We start from the raw sequence: 15,103 nt of genomic DNA, 5'->3' as shown, positions 1-15,103 counted from the left end.
TTTCAAGGTGTTTTCCTACTGTCTGAGAGGTGGTATTGAGTGTGTAAAGTGTGTAGTTGTTAGGCTGTGATGTTGGGGTAATAGAGGGTCTTTGGTGTGTTAGATGCCCCCAGACATGCTTCCCCTGCTGTCCCAGTGTCATTCCAGAGGTGTTGGCATCATTTCCTGTGGTGTCATAGTGGACTTGGTGACCCTCCAGACACGGATTTGGGTTTCCCCCTTAACGAGTATATGTTCCCCATAGACTATAATGGGGTTCAAAACCCGTTCGAACACTCGAACAGTGAGCGGCTGTTCGAATCGAATTTCGAACCTCGAACATTTTAGTGTTCGCTCATCTCTAGTCATGAATTATATTGTAAAAAAAACACCTAACGTTTCCTGATCAGGTTTTTGCTGAAGGTTCCGCTTCAGGTTTCTGACCAAAAAATGTGAGCAGGAAAAGACTCAGAAGCGTTTTGTATACTTTGAATGGTGAGGCGTTTTTTGGTTCAGGGTTTGGAGGCGGATTTCTGCCAAAACCCTGACCAAAAACTCTGTGTGAACTTAGCCTTAGGGCTAGTTCACATATAGTTATTTGGACTGGATTTTGACGCAGAATCCACATCAAAAAACGGGTCAAAAAATCGCCTCACATTGAATTCAATGGGAGCCATTCATTTCCTATCGTTGCCCTATCTTGACGCGGATTCTGCGGCGTCTGCATCAAGACAGTCCCTCCAGACTAGGCCTATTCATTTGGGCCTAGTCCAGAGCGAAAGGCCGTGACTGTCGGAAGCCCCGACAGTCACGGCTAGCCGCGGCAGGCGCATTTTGGTCTGGATTCTGACGCAACTTCCCGCGTCAAAATCTGGACCAAATAACTACGTGTGAACTAGCCCTTAGAATGCATCCAGAGTCTGTTTCCATTTTACTAAATCTGTAACACTAAACATTGAGTTCTATATGCATTCATATGCAGAGACATACAATCAGGATCAAGTCAAATCTGTACACCATAAATTTCTCCCACATTTACCAAAAGATCCTCTAGGGATTACAATTATTTTTTACATTGGTAACCTGTGTTTAAATATGTGTAGCAATGAAAACTATGGAAGAAGTTTAAGGAATTTGACCTTCAGGCACTATAACCTCTGTCAATCTAATGCTCTAAGTTACTTATACACTTAGGACATTCATTCTTCACTCTGCGGGTATACAGGGCTTAAAAGATCACTTAAGACTACTAGCAGAAACCTGTCCTTGTGTGCCCCACTCCTTTCCTTCCCTCTTGATTGTTCTCCCCTCAGGGCCTTAAATTGATGAAAACAAAAAGAAATTCCATTAATACTCAACCCCAGCATTAGTTTTTGAGACGCTCGGCATGGACTATGGCACCCCAGCAAAATAACCTTTAAAACAGATGTTTTAGTCTTTCACCTAGCCGCCATATAATCCAGGCTGAGCTTTAATCACCAGAAACTATTTGCTGAGGGCTATATATTTGACTTCTTAAAACTGTGCAGTTGCTCCCTTAAGATGTAACCTGGCAGTATAAATAATGCTCATTTTATATCCAGCAGGTGCCTTGTGCACCTGGTGGAAAAGTCTTCATTTCCATTTGTCTGCTAATAACAGATGGCCTTAATCTAAAGGGAGTTTGCAGGATACAACTTTATTTCAGCTGCAGCTGAGACTTTCATTTAGCAGCTGGGTGCCCGCTCCTTGCTGCGGAAATTCATCCTAAGAAAGAAGGAAAAAAGAAAAGAGAACACTAGACACATAATTAAAATGGGTTAAGTTGTTCCAATAGAATGAAATACAAGTGTAAACACTTTTGAAACAACGGTGGGGGGCTGAATTGATGATCTTAAATGGAGAATGTAAGTTGCATAAGGGCCATGTAATTATATAAAGCTAAAGCAATGGAAGCTCACATACTATTTATTACATTCTGCTAAGGTGAGCGAAAACACTGAATTCAAAGCAAACTTCTATTTTTGGGCATACATTAAAAATATTATGTGATTAGAAATGATACCCCCCGGGGCCTGGTGTGGACCACATCTAATGTTGGTAATTTTTTTCTTTTTTTAACAAAATCATATTATCTGAAAGCCAGCAAATCTGTAATTTACTTCCATTACCTACCTAATAGCAACTGGAAAGCACCTCTTCCATAGTCATCCAAGGACTGGTTGGAAGAGAATAGAGCTGTGACTCTTCAGGATGAGATAGGACATTACGACATGAGGATAGAGCTCTGACTGCTCAGTCACAGGTCCTTACCTGTCCACAATCCTGACATTTATGGGAGTGTCCCACAATCCAGATCACAAAATGGGCTATTATACTGATAAATCCCAAGCATCGTCTGTTACAATGTAGAATGCATAGTAAAGTCTATAACAGTGGGGGCCTGCTCTAATGCACCATTGCAGCTCCAAACCATAACATTTCCACACCATGCTTTACAGTAGGTATCAGGATTGTCTTGTGAAATGCCCCATTAGTAGTTGACAGTAATCAAATACTTTAAGGGGGATTCCAGGGCTTTCAAACTGATGGCCTACCTCTACCAGATCAATTATCAGGTTGTGGGAGTCAGGTACCTGGTACCTCCACTGATCAGATGACTGAAGGAGCAATGGCAGTCCCAGAACTTGCACAGTGCCATTTAGTGCAGTGGCCTGAAATGGTACTGTAGCTGTCTCCTATTAGGCCTTGTGAACATCTGTGAGTACGGACCAGGAAATCCAATCCATACATCGGCTGTATTTTCTGGCCCATACTTATGGTAGGCCATAAGTATGGATACACCCAGATAAAATGGAAGTGGTTGCTGATATCACCTTACCGTTTGTGGCATAATTTACATGGGAGAGGGGAAACATTTGAGGCTGGGTGACGCCCATGGCGGCCATCTGCAAAGCCGCCATTTTGGATTCAACTTTACTTTTTTGGAATGGGTAGGGGGTCATGTCACACATCAAACACATGGAGAGTTGCACGAGAAAAACAATGGTGTGCTAATTTCTAATGTAGCTTTATTCATTATCGAGTTATTGACACATTTCTTATTGTTACAGCCATTGACATGTCTCAGAGGTTAACCGACGAGAAGCCTACAGACATTGTGTTGATATCTGATGAACGCAGTACCCAGGTTATTGCAGCAGACCTCAATACAAGAAACCCTACGAGACCACTCATCTCCCATGCCACAGCTAGCAAACTGCTCGCCATATTTCTTGAAACTGGTTCGGTGTTGGATAAGCCCAAATCTGGACGTATGAAAACTGTCACCAATGATGAAACATCAGTGGCTGTCCTGGCACAATTTACCAAGAGCCCACAGCATAGCACTCGCCGTATGTCCCTGGAATGTAGCATCAGTCAAACGTCCATTCGACGGATACTGGCTACACACAGATGGCACTATTACAAGATCCAGCTGCTGCCAGGACAGCCACTGATGTTTCATCATTGGTGACAGTTTCCATACCACAAACAGTAAGGTGATATCAGCAACCACTTCCATTTTATCTGGGTGTATCCATACTTAGGGCCCACCCTGTACATCATGAGACCGTGAAGCCACATGGAGATAGGAACTCCTGGCATTATAGATCAGTATGACGCAGAGTCCAGATTTAGTCTTTAAAATACAGGCAATATGCGGACCAGATTTTTTTTTTTTTTTAGAAAGAAGTAGAAAAGATTAACACTTCTAGAAGTCTGAGTAGTCACAAGGAAGGGACACTTAGCTCCAAAGTACTATAAATGCAATTAATCCACAGCGGACAAAGTATTTGCAGTTCAAAGCCTCATTTTATTGACTCGTAGAAAATCTTTTCAGTGTAATTGAACAAAATGCATAAAGATACTCAAACAGGTACGTTCAGTCGTGTAGATAAAAGAAGAGTATTTGATGAGCTGAATGCGCCACTCGCCAATGTACTCCACCGAAAAGGTCCTGGTAGCGCAGAGAATCTGAGAACTAAATTACTGCAGAGTCAATAATTGCTTTAGTTCTATTTCACTACTTTTATCTGCTGTTTGTATTAAGACTGATGACTGAACTACTGAATTGTTGAGTCTTCCTAGGTTTCATAATGTAGGTGTCCTCTCAGGTTTTGTTTTTAGAATTATCTCTACAAGCATAGAATGGTTAATTTTTTTTATTTTTTTTTGTAATCCACTATAAAACACCATTCTGCTTACCATGTCTTTACAGTAAGCATCATGTTGGTCCAGTATTTTGTGCAAATTTTTTTTAAATTTTAAATCAGAATTCAGTTTTTCTCAATAATGTTCTAAAAATGTACCTTTATTATTGGGATAAATGTATAAATAGCATGCAAATAAGCCTACTCTATCCATTACACTCTTTAAGGGAAGCATATTTCAAGGACAAGTCCACTCTACTATTAGCTTTAACACCACTAAACAATAAGGAGCCATTTGGCTAAAAGAACCTGATGAAGAATCAGTGATTTGATGGTATTAGGGGAGGGTTACTGTAATCAGGGGCACGCTACCATCTATCTGCGTGTGTACAAGGCAGTCATCAATCACTTATGAGTTAAGCATTCCCTACTACATACTATGGAGCGTGTGTTCGCTTTAATCTTTGTTAGCCAAAACATACAATAAGGGAAATTTATTAAGACTTGCATTTTCTTACATAAAGGCCCCCGACTGGTGTGAGGCATGCTATATAAAAAGGCTCCAGTCTCTTAATATACCTGAATGGAGATCTTAATCGGTGTAGATTTCCTATATAACCAATGTCAGTTTTGTGGGAATCTCATCCCAACTCACCCCGCACTCTGCCCACTTTTGCAGAAAGTGACAAAGTACAGATTTGGGGATGGAGTGAATCTCTACCGCAAGAAATGTTACTAAAGATGCACCACATTATCACCCATCTATAGAACTTTGATGTAAAATTCTAGCATCCAAAATGCATCTAGCATTAAATAAAGTTTAACTTTTAATCTACATTAAAAAAAACCCCATAAACCATACGATTTCAAGGATCCATGAACAAACAAACAAGTGCGTGTTGCTTACACGTTTCAGGGCACTGGCTATGAGTAAGGGGCCTAGTGCCCTGAAACGTGTAAGCAAACAGCAAGTTTTGTTCATGGATCCTTGAAATTGTATGGTTTATGTTTATTATTAATGCAGATTAAAAGTAAAATTTTATTCAATATTTTGGATGCAGGAATTTTACATCAAAGTTCTACAGTTACACCCTATTCCCTTGGAGTCCAGGGAATCAAATTTCCATGCATCATTTTTTTTTATTGGAGTTGGAGGTCAACCAAATTGTAATTTGGGGTGAGCTGTGATAAATTACCCCCTCCCCTTTTCTCTGCTATCGCACATCTATGCCAGAAAAATGGCATAGATAGGATAATAAATTCCCCACAATATTTTTTCTGTTTTGAATTCATACTAGAGCCAATTGTCTGCCCTAAATAGCTATTTCATGGATGGGCCCTGTGTGCCAACCAGACACATGTACAGTTCCTTGACCAAAACCATGTGTAGTCCTTTTTTTTTTAGCCTATAGATGCATTATACAGGACTGACCCAGGGGTTATACCATTCTATTGTGCAAAAAGGGGTTCATACTAATATAATAAATGTATGTCAGGATATATAAGAGTATATCAGGAAAAATATATGTATTTGAATGAGAACCAAATTTTGGAGGTTTTTTTTTAGATTTAGCAAAAAGTATAAAGTATACTTTATGAGTTAATACTGCAAACCCCACAAACAAGCTGTAAAATCAATCCATTTCTGCCATTTCACTGCAAAATTCTTAGGGCTAGTTCACACGGGGACATGGACGCTGATTTTGACAGCGGATTTCGCGGCCAAATCAGCGTCCATACAATGTATCCCTATGTGAACTGCTCGCTTTTTTTTTCTGCTAGCTCGCTAGCAGAAAAAGAAGCGACATGACCTATCTTTCGGGCGGAAGCCGCTCGGGCTGAGCCGCGGCTTCCGCCCAGCCGCAGCGTCCTCCATGTCGGCTCATTCATTTGGTCGCGGCGGGAGCAGTTGACATAGTGTGGACATTGTATGGACGCTGATTTGGCCGCAAAATCTGCTGTCAAAATCAGCGTCCATGTCCCCGTGTGAACTAGCCCTTAGTCTTCCCTCCAGTGTTGCTGGCTACAGTAATGCTTGTATATTCAAGCAGACTACACTAACCCTGTATGCAGATCAGTTTCCCACTTCATCAGGAAGGCAGCCTTATGACCCAGAGGAGGAGACCAGCAACAGGTAGTCCTAAAAGGAAGTGTCTGACAGGGCCAGACCCAGCGCAGGCCCTCTAAAATTGGGAAAGCAAACAGTTGAATCCCAGGGAGTCAGGGAGTGAGAACAGGAAATGATTGAGCTGAAGAACTCTCCATGATCCCAAATGAAGGGAGGTCTGGTGCATTGAGTAGATCTCTATGAGACAAATAGTGTTCAGCAGAGCGAAAATGTACAGCTCTTTGTCTAACTGCTTCATGCCACTATTTGAGTCAGGAGACAAGCCAACAGGGAAGGCTGGGTTACCCAATATGGGGAACATAGGGCAGGGGCGGATCCAGGGCCGGGCGAGCCGGGCAACCGCCCGGGGCCCCGCGCTTAGCGGGGCCCCGGGGCCCGGCCCTAACTCAAATTGGTCCCGGTCAGCCTCGGCATAGTCGGGCAAGTGCCGGGGCCCACAGAGCCTCTGGGGGCCCCCCGGCACTTGCCTGTCACGATTTCAGCTCATCGGCGTCCGTCCGCCGATGAGCTGGAATACATACGCGATGCAGGAGCTGTGAGCTCAGCTCCTGCTTTAAAGCTCCGGCCCGGCTTGCGTGTGTAGGCGCGATGATGTCATCACATCACGCTTACACACGCAAGCCGGGCCGGAGCTAAGCAGGAGCTGAGATCACAGCTCCTGCATCGCGTATGTGACTGGAGAGAGGAGTGTCGGGGGGAACGATGGAAGGTGAGTGATAGAAGGTGAGTGTGTTTGTTTTGTATTAAATACAGTCCTATGAAAAAGTTTGGGCATCCCTATTAATCTTAATCATTTTTAGTTCTAAATATTTTGGTGTTTGCAACAGCCATTTCAGTTTGATATATCTAATAACTGATGGACACAGTAATATTTCAGGATTGAAATGAGGTTTATTGTACTAACAGAAAATGTGCAATATGCATTAAACCAAAATTTGACCGGTGCAAAAGTATGGGCACCTCAACAGAAAAGTGACATTAATATTTAGTAGATCCTCCTTTTGCAAAGATAACAGCCTCTAGTCGCTTCCTGTAGCTTTTAATCAGTTCCTGGATCCTGGATAAAGGTATTTTGGACAAACAATTCAAGTTCAGTTAAGTTAGATGGTCGCCGAGCATGGACAGCCCGCTTCAAATCATCCCACAGATGTTCAATGATATTCAGGTCTGGGGACTGGGATGGCCATTCCAGAACATTGTAATTGTTCCTCTGCATGAATGCCTGAGGATTTGGAGCGGTGTTTTGGATCATTGTCTTGCTGAAATATCCATCCCCGGCGTAACTTCAACTTCGTCACTGATTCTTGAACATTATTCTCAAGAATCTGCTGATACTGAGTGGAATCCATGCGACTCTCAACTTTAACAAGATTCCCGATGCCGGCATTGGCCACACAGCCCCAAAGCATGATGGAACCTCCACCAAATTTTACAGTGGGTAGCATGTGTTTTTCTTGGAATGCTGTTTCTTTTTGGACGCCATGCATAATGCCTTTTTTTATAACCAAACAACTCAATTTTTGTTTCCAAAATGAAGCTGCCTTGTCCAAATGTGCTTTTTCATACCTCAGGCAACTCTATTTGTGGCGTACGTGCAGAAACGGCTTCTTTCTCATCACTCTCCCATACAGCTTCTATTTGTGCAAAGTGCGCTGTATAGTTGACCGATGCACAGTGACACCATCTGCAGCAAGATGATGCTGCAGCTCTTTGGAGGTGGTCTGTGGATTGTCCTTGACTGTTCTCACCATTCTTCTTCTCTGCCTTTCTGATATTTTTCTTGGCCTGCCACTTCTGGGCTTAACAAGAACTGTCCCTGTGGTCTTCCATTTCCTTACTATGTTCCTCACAGTGGAAACTGACAGGTTAAATCTCTGAGACAACTTTTTGTATCCTTCCCCTGAACAACTATGTTGAACAATCTTTGTTTTCAGATCATTTGAGAGTTGTTTTGAGTAGCCCATGATGCCACTCTTCAGAGGAGATTCAAATAGGAGATCAACTTGCAATTGGCCACCTTAAATACCTTTTCTTATGATTGGATACATCTGGCTATGAAGTTCAAAGCTCACTGAGGTTACAAAACCAATTTTGTGCTTCAGTAAGTCAGTAAAAAGTAGTTAGGGGAATTCAAATCAATAAAACGATAAGGGTGCCCATACTTTTGCACCAGTCAAATTTTGGTTTAATGCATATTGCACATTTTCTGTTAGTACAATAAACCTCATTTCAATCCTGAAATATTACTGTGTCCATCAGTTATTAGATATATCAAACTGAAATGGCTGTTGCAAACACCAAAATATTTAGAACAAAAAATGATTAAGATTAATAGGGGTGCCCAAACTTTTTCATAGGACTGTATTAAGGTGGAACATAATGAAGGGGGCCCATGAAACTGGGGGGGCAAATGGAGGGGAGGGGGGGAACGGCATGACACTGGAGAACATGAAGGTGGTGGGGAGAGAACGGCATGAAACTGGGGACAAAGAAGGGGGGGCCCAAAGAAACTGGGGGGCAAATGAAGGGGAGGGGGGAACAGCATGACACTGGGGCAGATGGAGGGGGGGAGAACAGCATGACACTGGGGCAGATGGAGGGGGGAGAACGGCATGACACTGGGACAGATAGAGGGGGAGAGAACAGCATGACACTGGGGCAGATGGAGGGGGGAGAACGGCATGACACTGGGGCAGATGAAGGGGGGAGAACGGCATGACACTGGGGCAGATGGAGGGGGAGAACAGCATGACACTGGGGCAGATGAAGGGGGGGAAAATGGCATGACACTGGGGCAGATGTAGGGGGAGAACAGCATGACACTGTGGCAAATGAAGGGGGGGAGAACGGCATGACACTGAGGCAGATGCAGGGGGGAGAATAGCATGACACTGGGGTGGATAGAGGGGGGAGAACAGCATGACACTGGGGCAGATGAAGGGGCGAGAACGGCATGACACTGGGGCAAATGAAGGGGGAGAGAACGGCATGACACTGAGGCAGATGAAGGGGGGAGAATGGCATGATACTGGGGCAGATGAAGGGGGGGATGGCATGACACTGGGGCAGATGAAGGGGGGGAGAATGGCATGACACTGGGGCAGATGAAGGGGGGGAGAATGGCATGACACTGGGGCAGATGAAGGGGGGGAGAATGGCATGACACTGGGGCAGATGAAGGGGGGGAGAATGGCATGACACTGGGGCAGATGAAGGGGGGATGGCATGACACTGGGGCAGATGAAGAGGGGGGAGAATGGCATGACACTGGGGCAGATGAAGGGGGGGGAGAATGGCATGACACTGGGGCAGATGAAGGGGGGGGAGAATGGCATGACACTGGGGCAGATGAAGGGGGGGAGAATGGCATGACACTGGGGCAGATGAAGGGGGGGAGAATGGCATGACATTGGGGCAGATGAAGGGGGGAGAACGGCATGACACTGGGGCAGAACCGGGGGGGGGGAAATGAAACTGTGGGCAGATAAAGGGGGAGAATGGCATGAAACTGGGGACAGAGATAGAGGGGGGGGACATGAAACTAGGGGTAGATGAAGGGTGTATATGAAAATGGGGGAGAGATGGAGGGGGGACATATAATTTACGGGTGACTGTAGGAGGATTATACTTTGTGGAATCACATGAAAAATGAATGAGAATGGGCAGAGTCAACATAAAAGTGGGCGGGGCCTAATTTGCTGCGGCGCATTGCGCGTAGGGCCCCGCCAAAGTCAATTGCCCAGGGCCCCGCAAACCCTGGATACGCCACTGACATAGGGAATAGGAAGAGAGATCTGCTCTCTAGGGTCCTACAGGATTGGATCTGAAAAAAAGAATTGTTGCTCTCCATAAAGATGGTTTAGTCTATAAGAAGATTGCCAACACCCTGAAACTGAGCTGAAGCACAGTGGCCAAGACCTTACAGTGGCTTACAAGACAGGTTCCACTCTGAACCTGCCTGGCCATGGTTGACCGAAGAAGTTGAGTGCCCTTGCTTAGCAACATAGCCAGAGGTTGTCTATACAAAATAGATGTATGAATGCTGCCAGGTTAAAGGGATGGGGGGTGGTCAGCCCGTACACCACACAATACATCAAACTGGTCTCAATAGCTGTCATCCCAGAAGGAAGCCTCTTCTAAAGATGATGCATAAAAAAGCCTGCAAACAGTTTGCTGAAGACAAGCAGCCTACTGGATCCATGTCCTGTGCTCTGAGGAGATCAAGATAAACTTATTTGGTTCAGATAGTATCAAACAGGAGAGGATTACAAAGAAAAGTGCGTCTTGCCTACAGTGAAGCACAGTGGTGGGTGTGTCATGGTTTGGGGCTACAGGAGTGCTGCCAGGTGTGGGGAGCTACAGTTCATTGAGGGAACCATGAATGCCAACATATACGGTACTATATACAGTATCCCAACATGATAAGGACCCCAAACACACCTCCAAAATGATCAATACCTTGATAACTAAACTGTGGGTAAAGCTGTTGGACCACCCAAGCAAGTCTCCAGACCTAAACCCTATTGAGCATTTGTGGGCCAGCCTCAAACGGAAGGTAGAGGAGCTCAAGGTGTCTAACATCCATCAGCTTTGTGATGTCATCATGGAGGATTCCAGTGGTAACTTGTGACGCTCTAATGAATTCTCTACCCAAGAGGGTTAATGCAGTGCTGAAAGATAATTGTGGCCACACAGAATATTGACACTTGGGGCACAATTTGTCCATTTTCACTTAGGGGTGTACTTACTTTTGTTGCCAGGCTGTGTGTTAAGTGATTTTGATGGCCTACCAGATTTACACTGATATACAAGCTGTACACAAACTACTTTAGACTGTATTACAGTGTCATATTGTCAGCCATGAAAATATATAATGAAATAATTACAGAACTGTGAGGGGTTTACTTACTTTTGTGAGATTCTGTAGTTTCGGTTTTAAAACTGCAACACCACCACCTGAAGCTGTGTCCTTATGCCAAGAAACTGGAGGCTACTGCTCACTACTGCACTGTGTGCATTCAAAGTCATATGTCCTTTGAGTACTCTCATAGCCATGTGCTAGACAAAAATGTGAGGGGTCAAGAGGAGTGTCTGATTCAATATTGACACACTTACTACTGTTTTATTTAAATACTTCATTCTATTTTTACTGTTCCCATGAAGTAGAAAGAAAAGGCAATTAAGAAACGTGAAAAACTTTATCACTCTGACCCTGGAATGGTCACAAATAACCAAATGTTCTGTGTGTTAGATCCACAAAGAAATGTGCTATACTGCCTAACGTATAGGTCGCTCATACAGTGCTCCCTAGGAAAAGAGGTATACAAATTAGCTCTCATATAGGAGGAAGAAAGCTTTAGTATCACCCAGGCAGAGATCTAGCTAAATGAGCATTTACATACTTTATACAATAATTTGAGATTTTAGGATAACCAGCCATCTGAGATTGTGAATGTTGATCTAATGCATCCTGCATCACAAAAGTCTGAGCACCCTATTGTCTGGTGGCTTTAGGCCATTAACGCCCAGCCTTCAGCTTACATGTGCCCTGGAAAAAAAATGTCCCATCAAAAGAAAAGTCCTTCAGACGGTGTTCTTCCTTACTTACTAAACAGACCAGAATTCTCCATCATATAACAGAAATAGTGATAAAGTTAATGCACTATTAAAAAGGGAGTGTGCCTTCAGCATGTTCATCCTTTTCTCATCTTGTCTATGTCACAGGTGTCACTTAGAAACAATATTGTGTTTCTAAGGCTGCGGTCACACTAGCATTCAAGGATTCTGTCCCCTCAGACTTAAAATATGCAGAGAAAATTTCTGCAAGCAGGGATTTTCTCTCAGGTGGAAACTTGTGGGTAACCACTTTTTAAGCAGATAGGGTCTCCCCAGGCAGACCCGAACAACAGATACTCGAACGCTAGTGTGAACCTAAACTAAACCACCTGAATGCTGTGCTTCTAATGTATACCACACTATATGGCGCTGAATGGACGATGATTTAGTAAATCTATTTCAGTAGGGAAAACTTGGCTTAGCAACACCATTCTATATAATGAATGTCAGAGAAGAGCTGTATTCTCTCACAGTACTATCAGTATAGTCAACGTAAGCAAGAGAAGGATTTATTATAAAAAAAAAAAAATTCAGCAAAGACATATAAATGCCTCTTACACTATAGTCCTAGCACTTCACATTCACATAATGCTACTATTCAGTAAACTAGCCTTATTCCAGCATCAATACGAGATACCATATCCAATTAATAGTGATCCAACATCTGGCACCACTACTGCTTGGCTCTGTATACTATGCATTAGCCGTGCTGCATTATAGCAGCTGAATGTCCACTCACTGGAATGTGAACCATGCTGCAGAAGCATGACCCAGCCGCTGCATAGAGTACACAGCCATTTAATTGATACTCTGGACAGCTGATCAGTAGGTGCCAGATTTTATATTTAGAGCCTAAGTTAAAGGGGTTGTCCCATCACAAGGATCCTATCTATACTGCTTGTTAATGTGAATGTAAGACTTTTCCTAAATACACTGCTTCAGCAAAACTGCTTTGTTTGTCCACTATCTTACTTTATTCAATTCATTGTTGACACAGCCCTTGACTTATCTGGTCAAAAGTCAAGTGATGCATCTTCCTGCTCTCAGGGGGGGGGGGGGGGGGAAGAGGGGCTAAGTGCACGGGAGCGAGCCTGGAGGGGGGGGGGTAGTTTACACTTTGGGGGGAAGGGGCCGCCAATACAGATCCGGCATTCGCTGTAATAGAGAGGCGGATGCCGGGGAGGGTTTATACGCCAGCACAGGTGCCGGGGCCTGCGACATCGCTACGCTCTTGCCCTGCATGAAGCCAGCAGTGGCAGGAGCGATGCTGCTATTCCGGAGGGGGGGGGGGGGGGAGGAACGGTATAGCAGCATCGCTACCGTTGGCTTCATGCTGTGCCGGGGCCTAACCCTCCCCGGCATCCGCCTTTCTATTACAGCGGATGCTGGGTCTGTATTGGCATTGTGAAGGCTGGGGAACTGACTGGTCTCACAATCTATTCGCTGTACGTCCGATGCCTAGCTGCATCGGGAGCGTGCACGCAGGGCCAGCGGCATAGAAGCGACGTCATCTCGCCGCTGGCTTTGCATATGTAACCCCGCCCACCAATGATGCAACAAAGCAGGAAGAAAGAAGATTTTACAGCAGCGAAGACTGGTGAGTATGTGACGTGGGAATACCCCTTTAAAGGATGGAACATTAATACCTGATCTGGGACAACCCCCTTCAAGGGAAATGTGAACATAAAATACACATATTAATATGTTGTAAGTATTCAACAGTTCTTAATCCTCAATTTAGCAAGTATGTTCCAGAAACAAGTGTTGAGTTATGCGTTCTGAAAAATCAAATACCTGTTAGAGATATAGTACTTCCCTTTCAATAGCGCAGCGTATTATCTTTTACTTTATTGAGTCAGACTACAAGCAGTCATGACCCCTCACACTAGAAGCACATACACTTGTAATGAAATCTACTTGAGCTCTATGATGTCCAAGTGATTCATACAGATCTATTCTCTATGCTGCAGCTAAGGAATTCTCACATCATGTATTACAGTATATAAATAACCTATAAAACAACAGTGTGCCATCACCTGCCATATAGTAGCCCATAAATGTAACAGTCAAGTCAAAGTTCATTTTCACCAGATAAATGAGTAATGCAAAATAGTTTGGTCTTGATTGTACTTTAATACACAGACAAAGATGATATAAGCATACATTAAACAAGGCACTCTCATAGCAATTTTTATACTAAGAGTTACCCAACATCTGATCGGTACTACAGTCAATGGTACTGAGATATAAGCATTCAGTCTGCTTGTACTTGACAGCTGGGTTGCAGTGATACAGGTTTCTGCTAATACCAAATATTAAAAATGACCAAGAATATCAAACTAATATGGCACCTTACATTTTTTTTTGTACTGAATTTTATCTGCATAAAAAATGATCACACTACCACCAAACATAAGGCATCATTCACACTGCAGTATTTGGTATCAGTATTGTTTTGTTAGAGACCATAAACAGCATGGTTTTGGCATCCATTTAGTATGTATGTGTGTATGTGTGTATATATATATATATATATATATATATATATATATATACATACAGTCCTATGAAAAAGTTTGGGCACCCCTATTAATCTTAATCATTTATAGTTCTAAAAATTTTGGTGTTTGCAACAGCCATTTCAGTTTGATATATCTAATAACTGATGGACACAGTAATATTTCAGGATTGAAATGAGGTTTATTGTACTAACAGAAAATGTGCAATATGCATTAAACCAAAATTTTACCAGTGCAAAAATATAGGCACCCTTATCATTTTATTGATTTGAATACTCCTAACTACTTTTTACTGACTTACTGAAGCACAAAATTGGTTTTGTAACCTCACTGAGCTTTGAACTTCATAACCAGGTGTATCCAATCATGAGAAAAGATATTTAAGGTGGCCAATTGAAAGTTGTTCTCCTATTTGAATCTCCTCTGAAGAGTGGCATCATGGGCTACTCAAAACAACTCTCAAATGATCTGAAAACAAAGATTGTTCAACTTAGTTATTCAGGGGAAGGATACAAAAAGTTGTTTCAGAGATTTAATCTGTCAGTTTCCACTGTGAGGAACATAGTAAGGAAATGGAAGACCACAGGGACAGTTCTTGTTAAGCCCAGAAGTGGCAGGCCAAGAAAAATATCAGAAAGGCAGAGAAGAATGGAGAGAACAGTCAAGGACAATCCACAGACCACCTCCAA

Source organism: Leptodactylus fuscus, chromosome 1 (assembly GCF_031893055.1).
Source record: "Leptodactylus fuscus isolate aLepFus1 chromosome 1, aLepFus1.hap2, whole genome shotgun sequence".
Taxonomy (NCBI): Eukaryota; Metazoa; Chordata; class Amphibia; order Anura; family Leptodactylidae; genus Leptodactylus; species Leptodactylus fuscus.
This window is presented reverse-complemented; position numbering follows the sequence as displayed.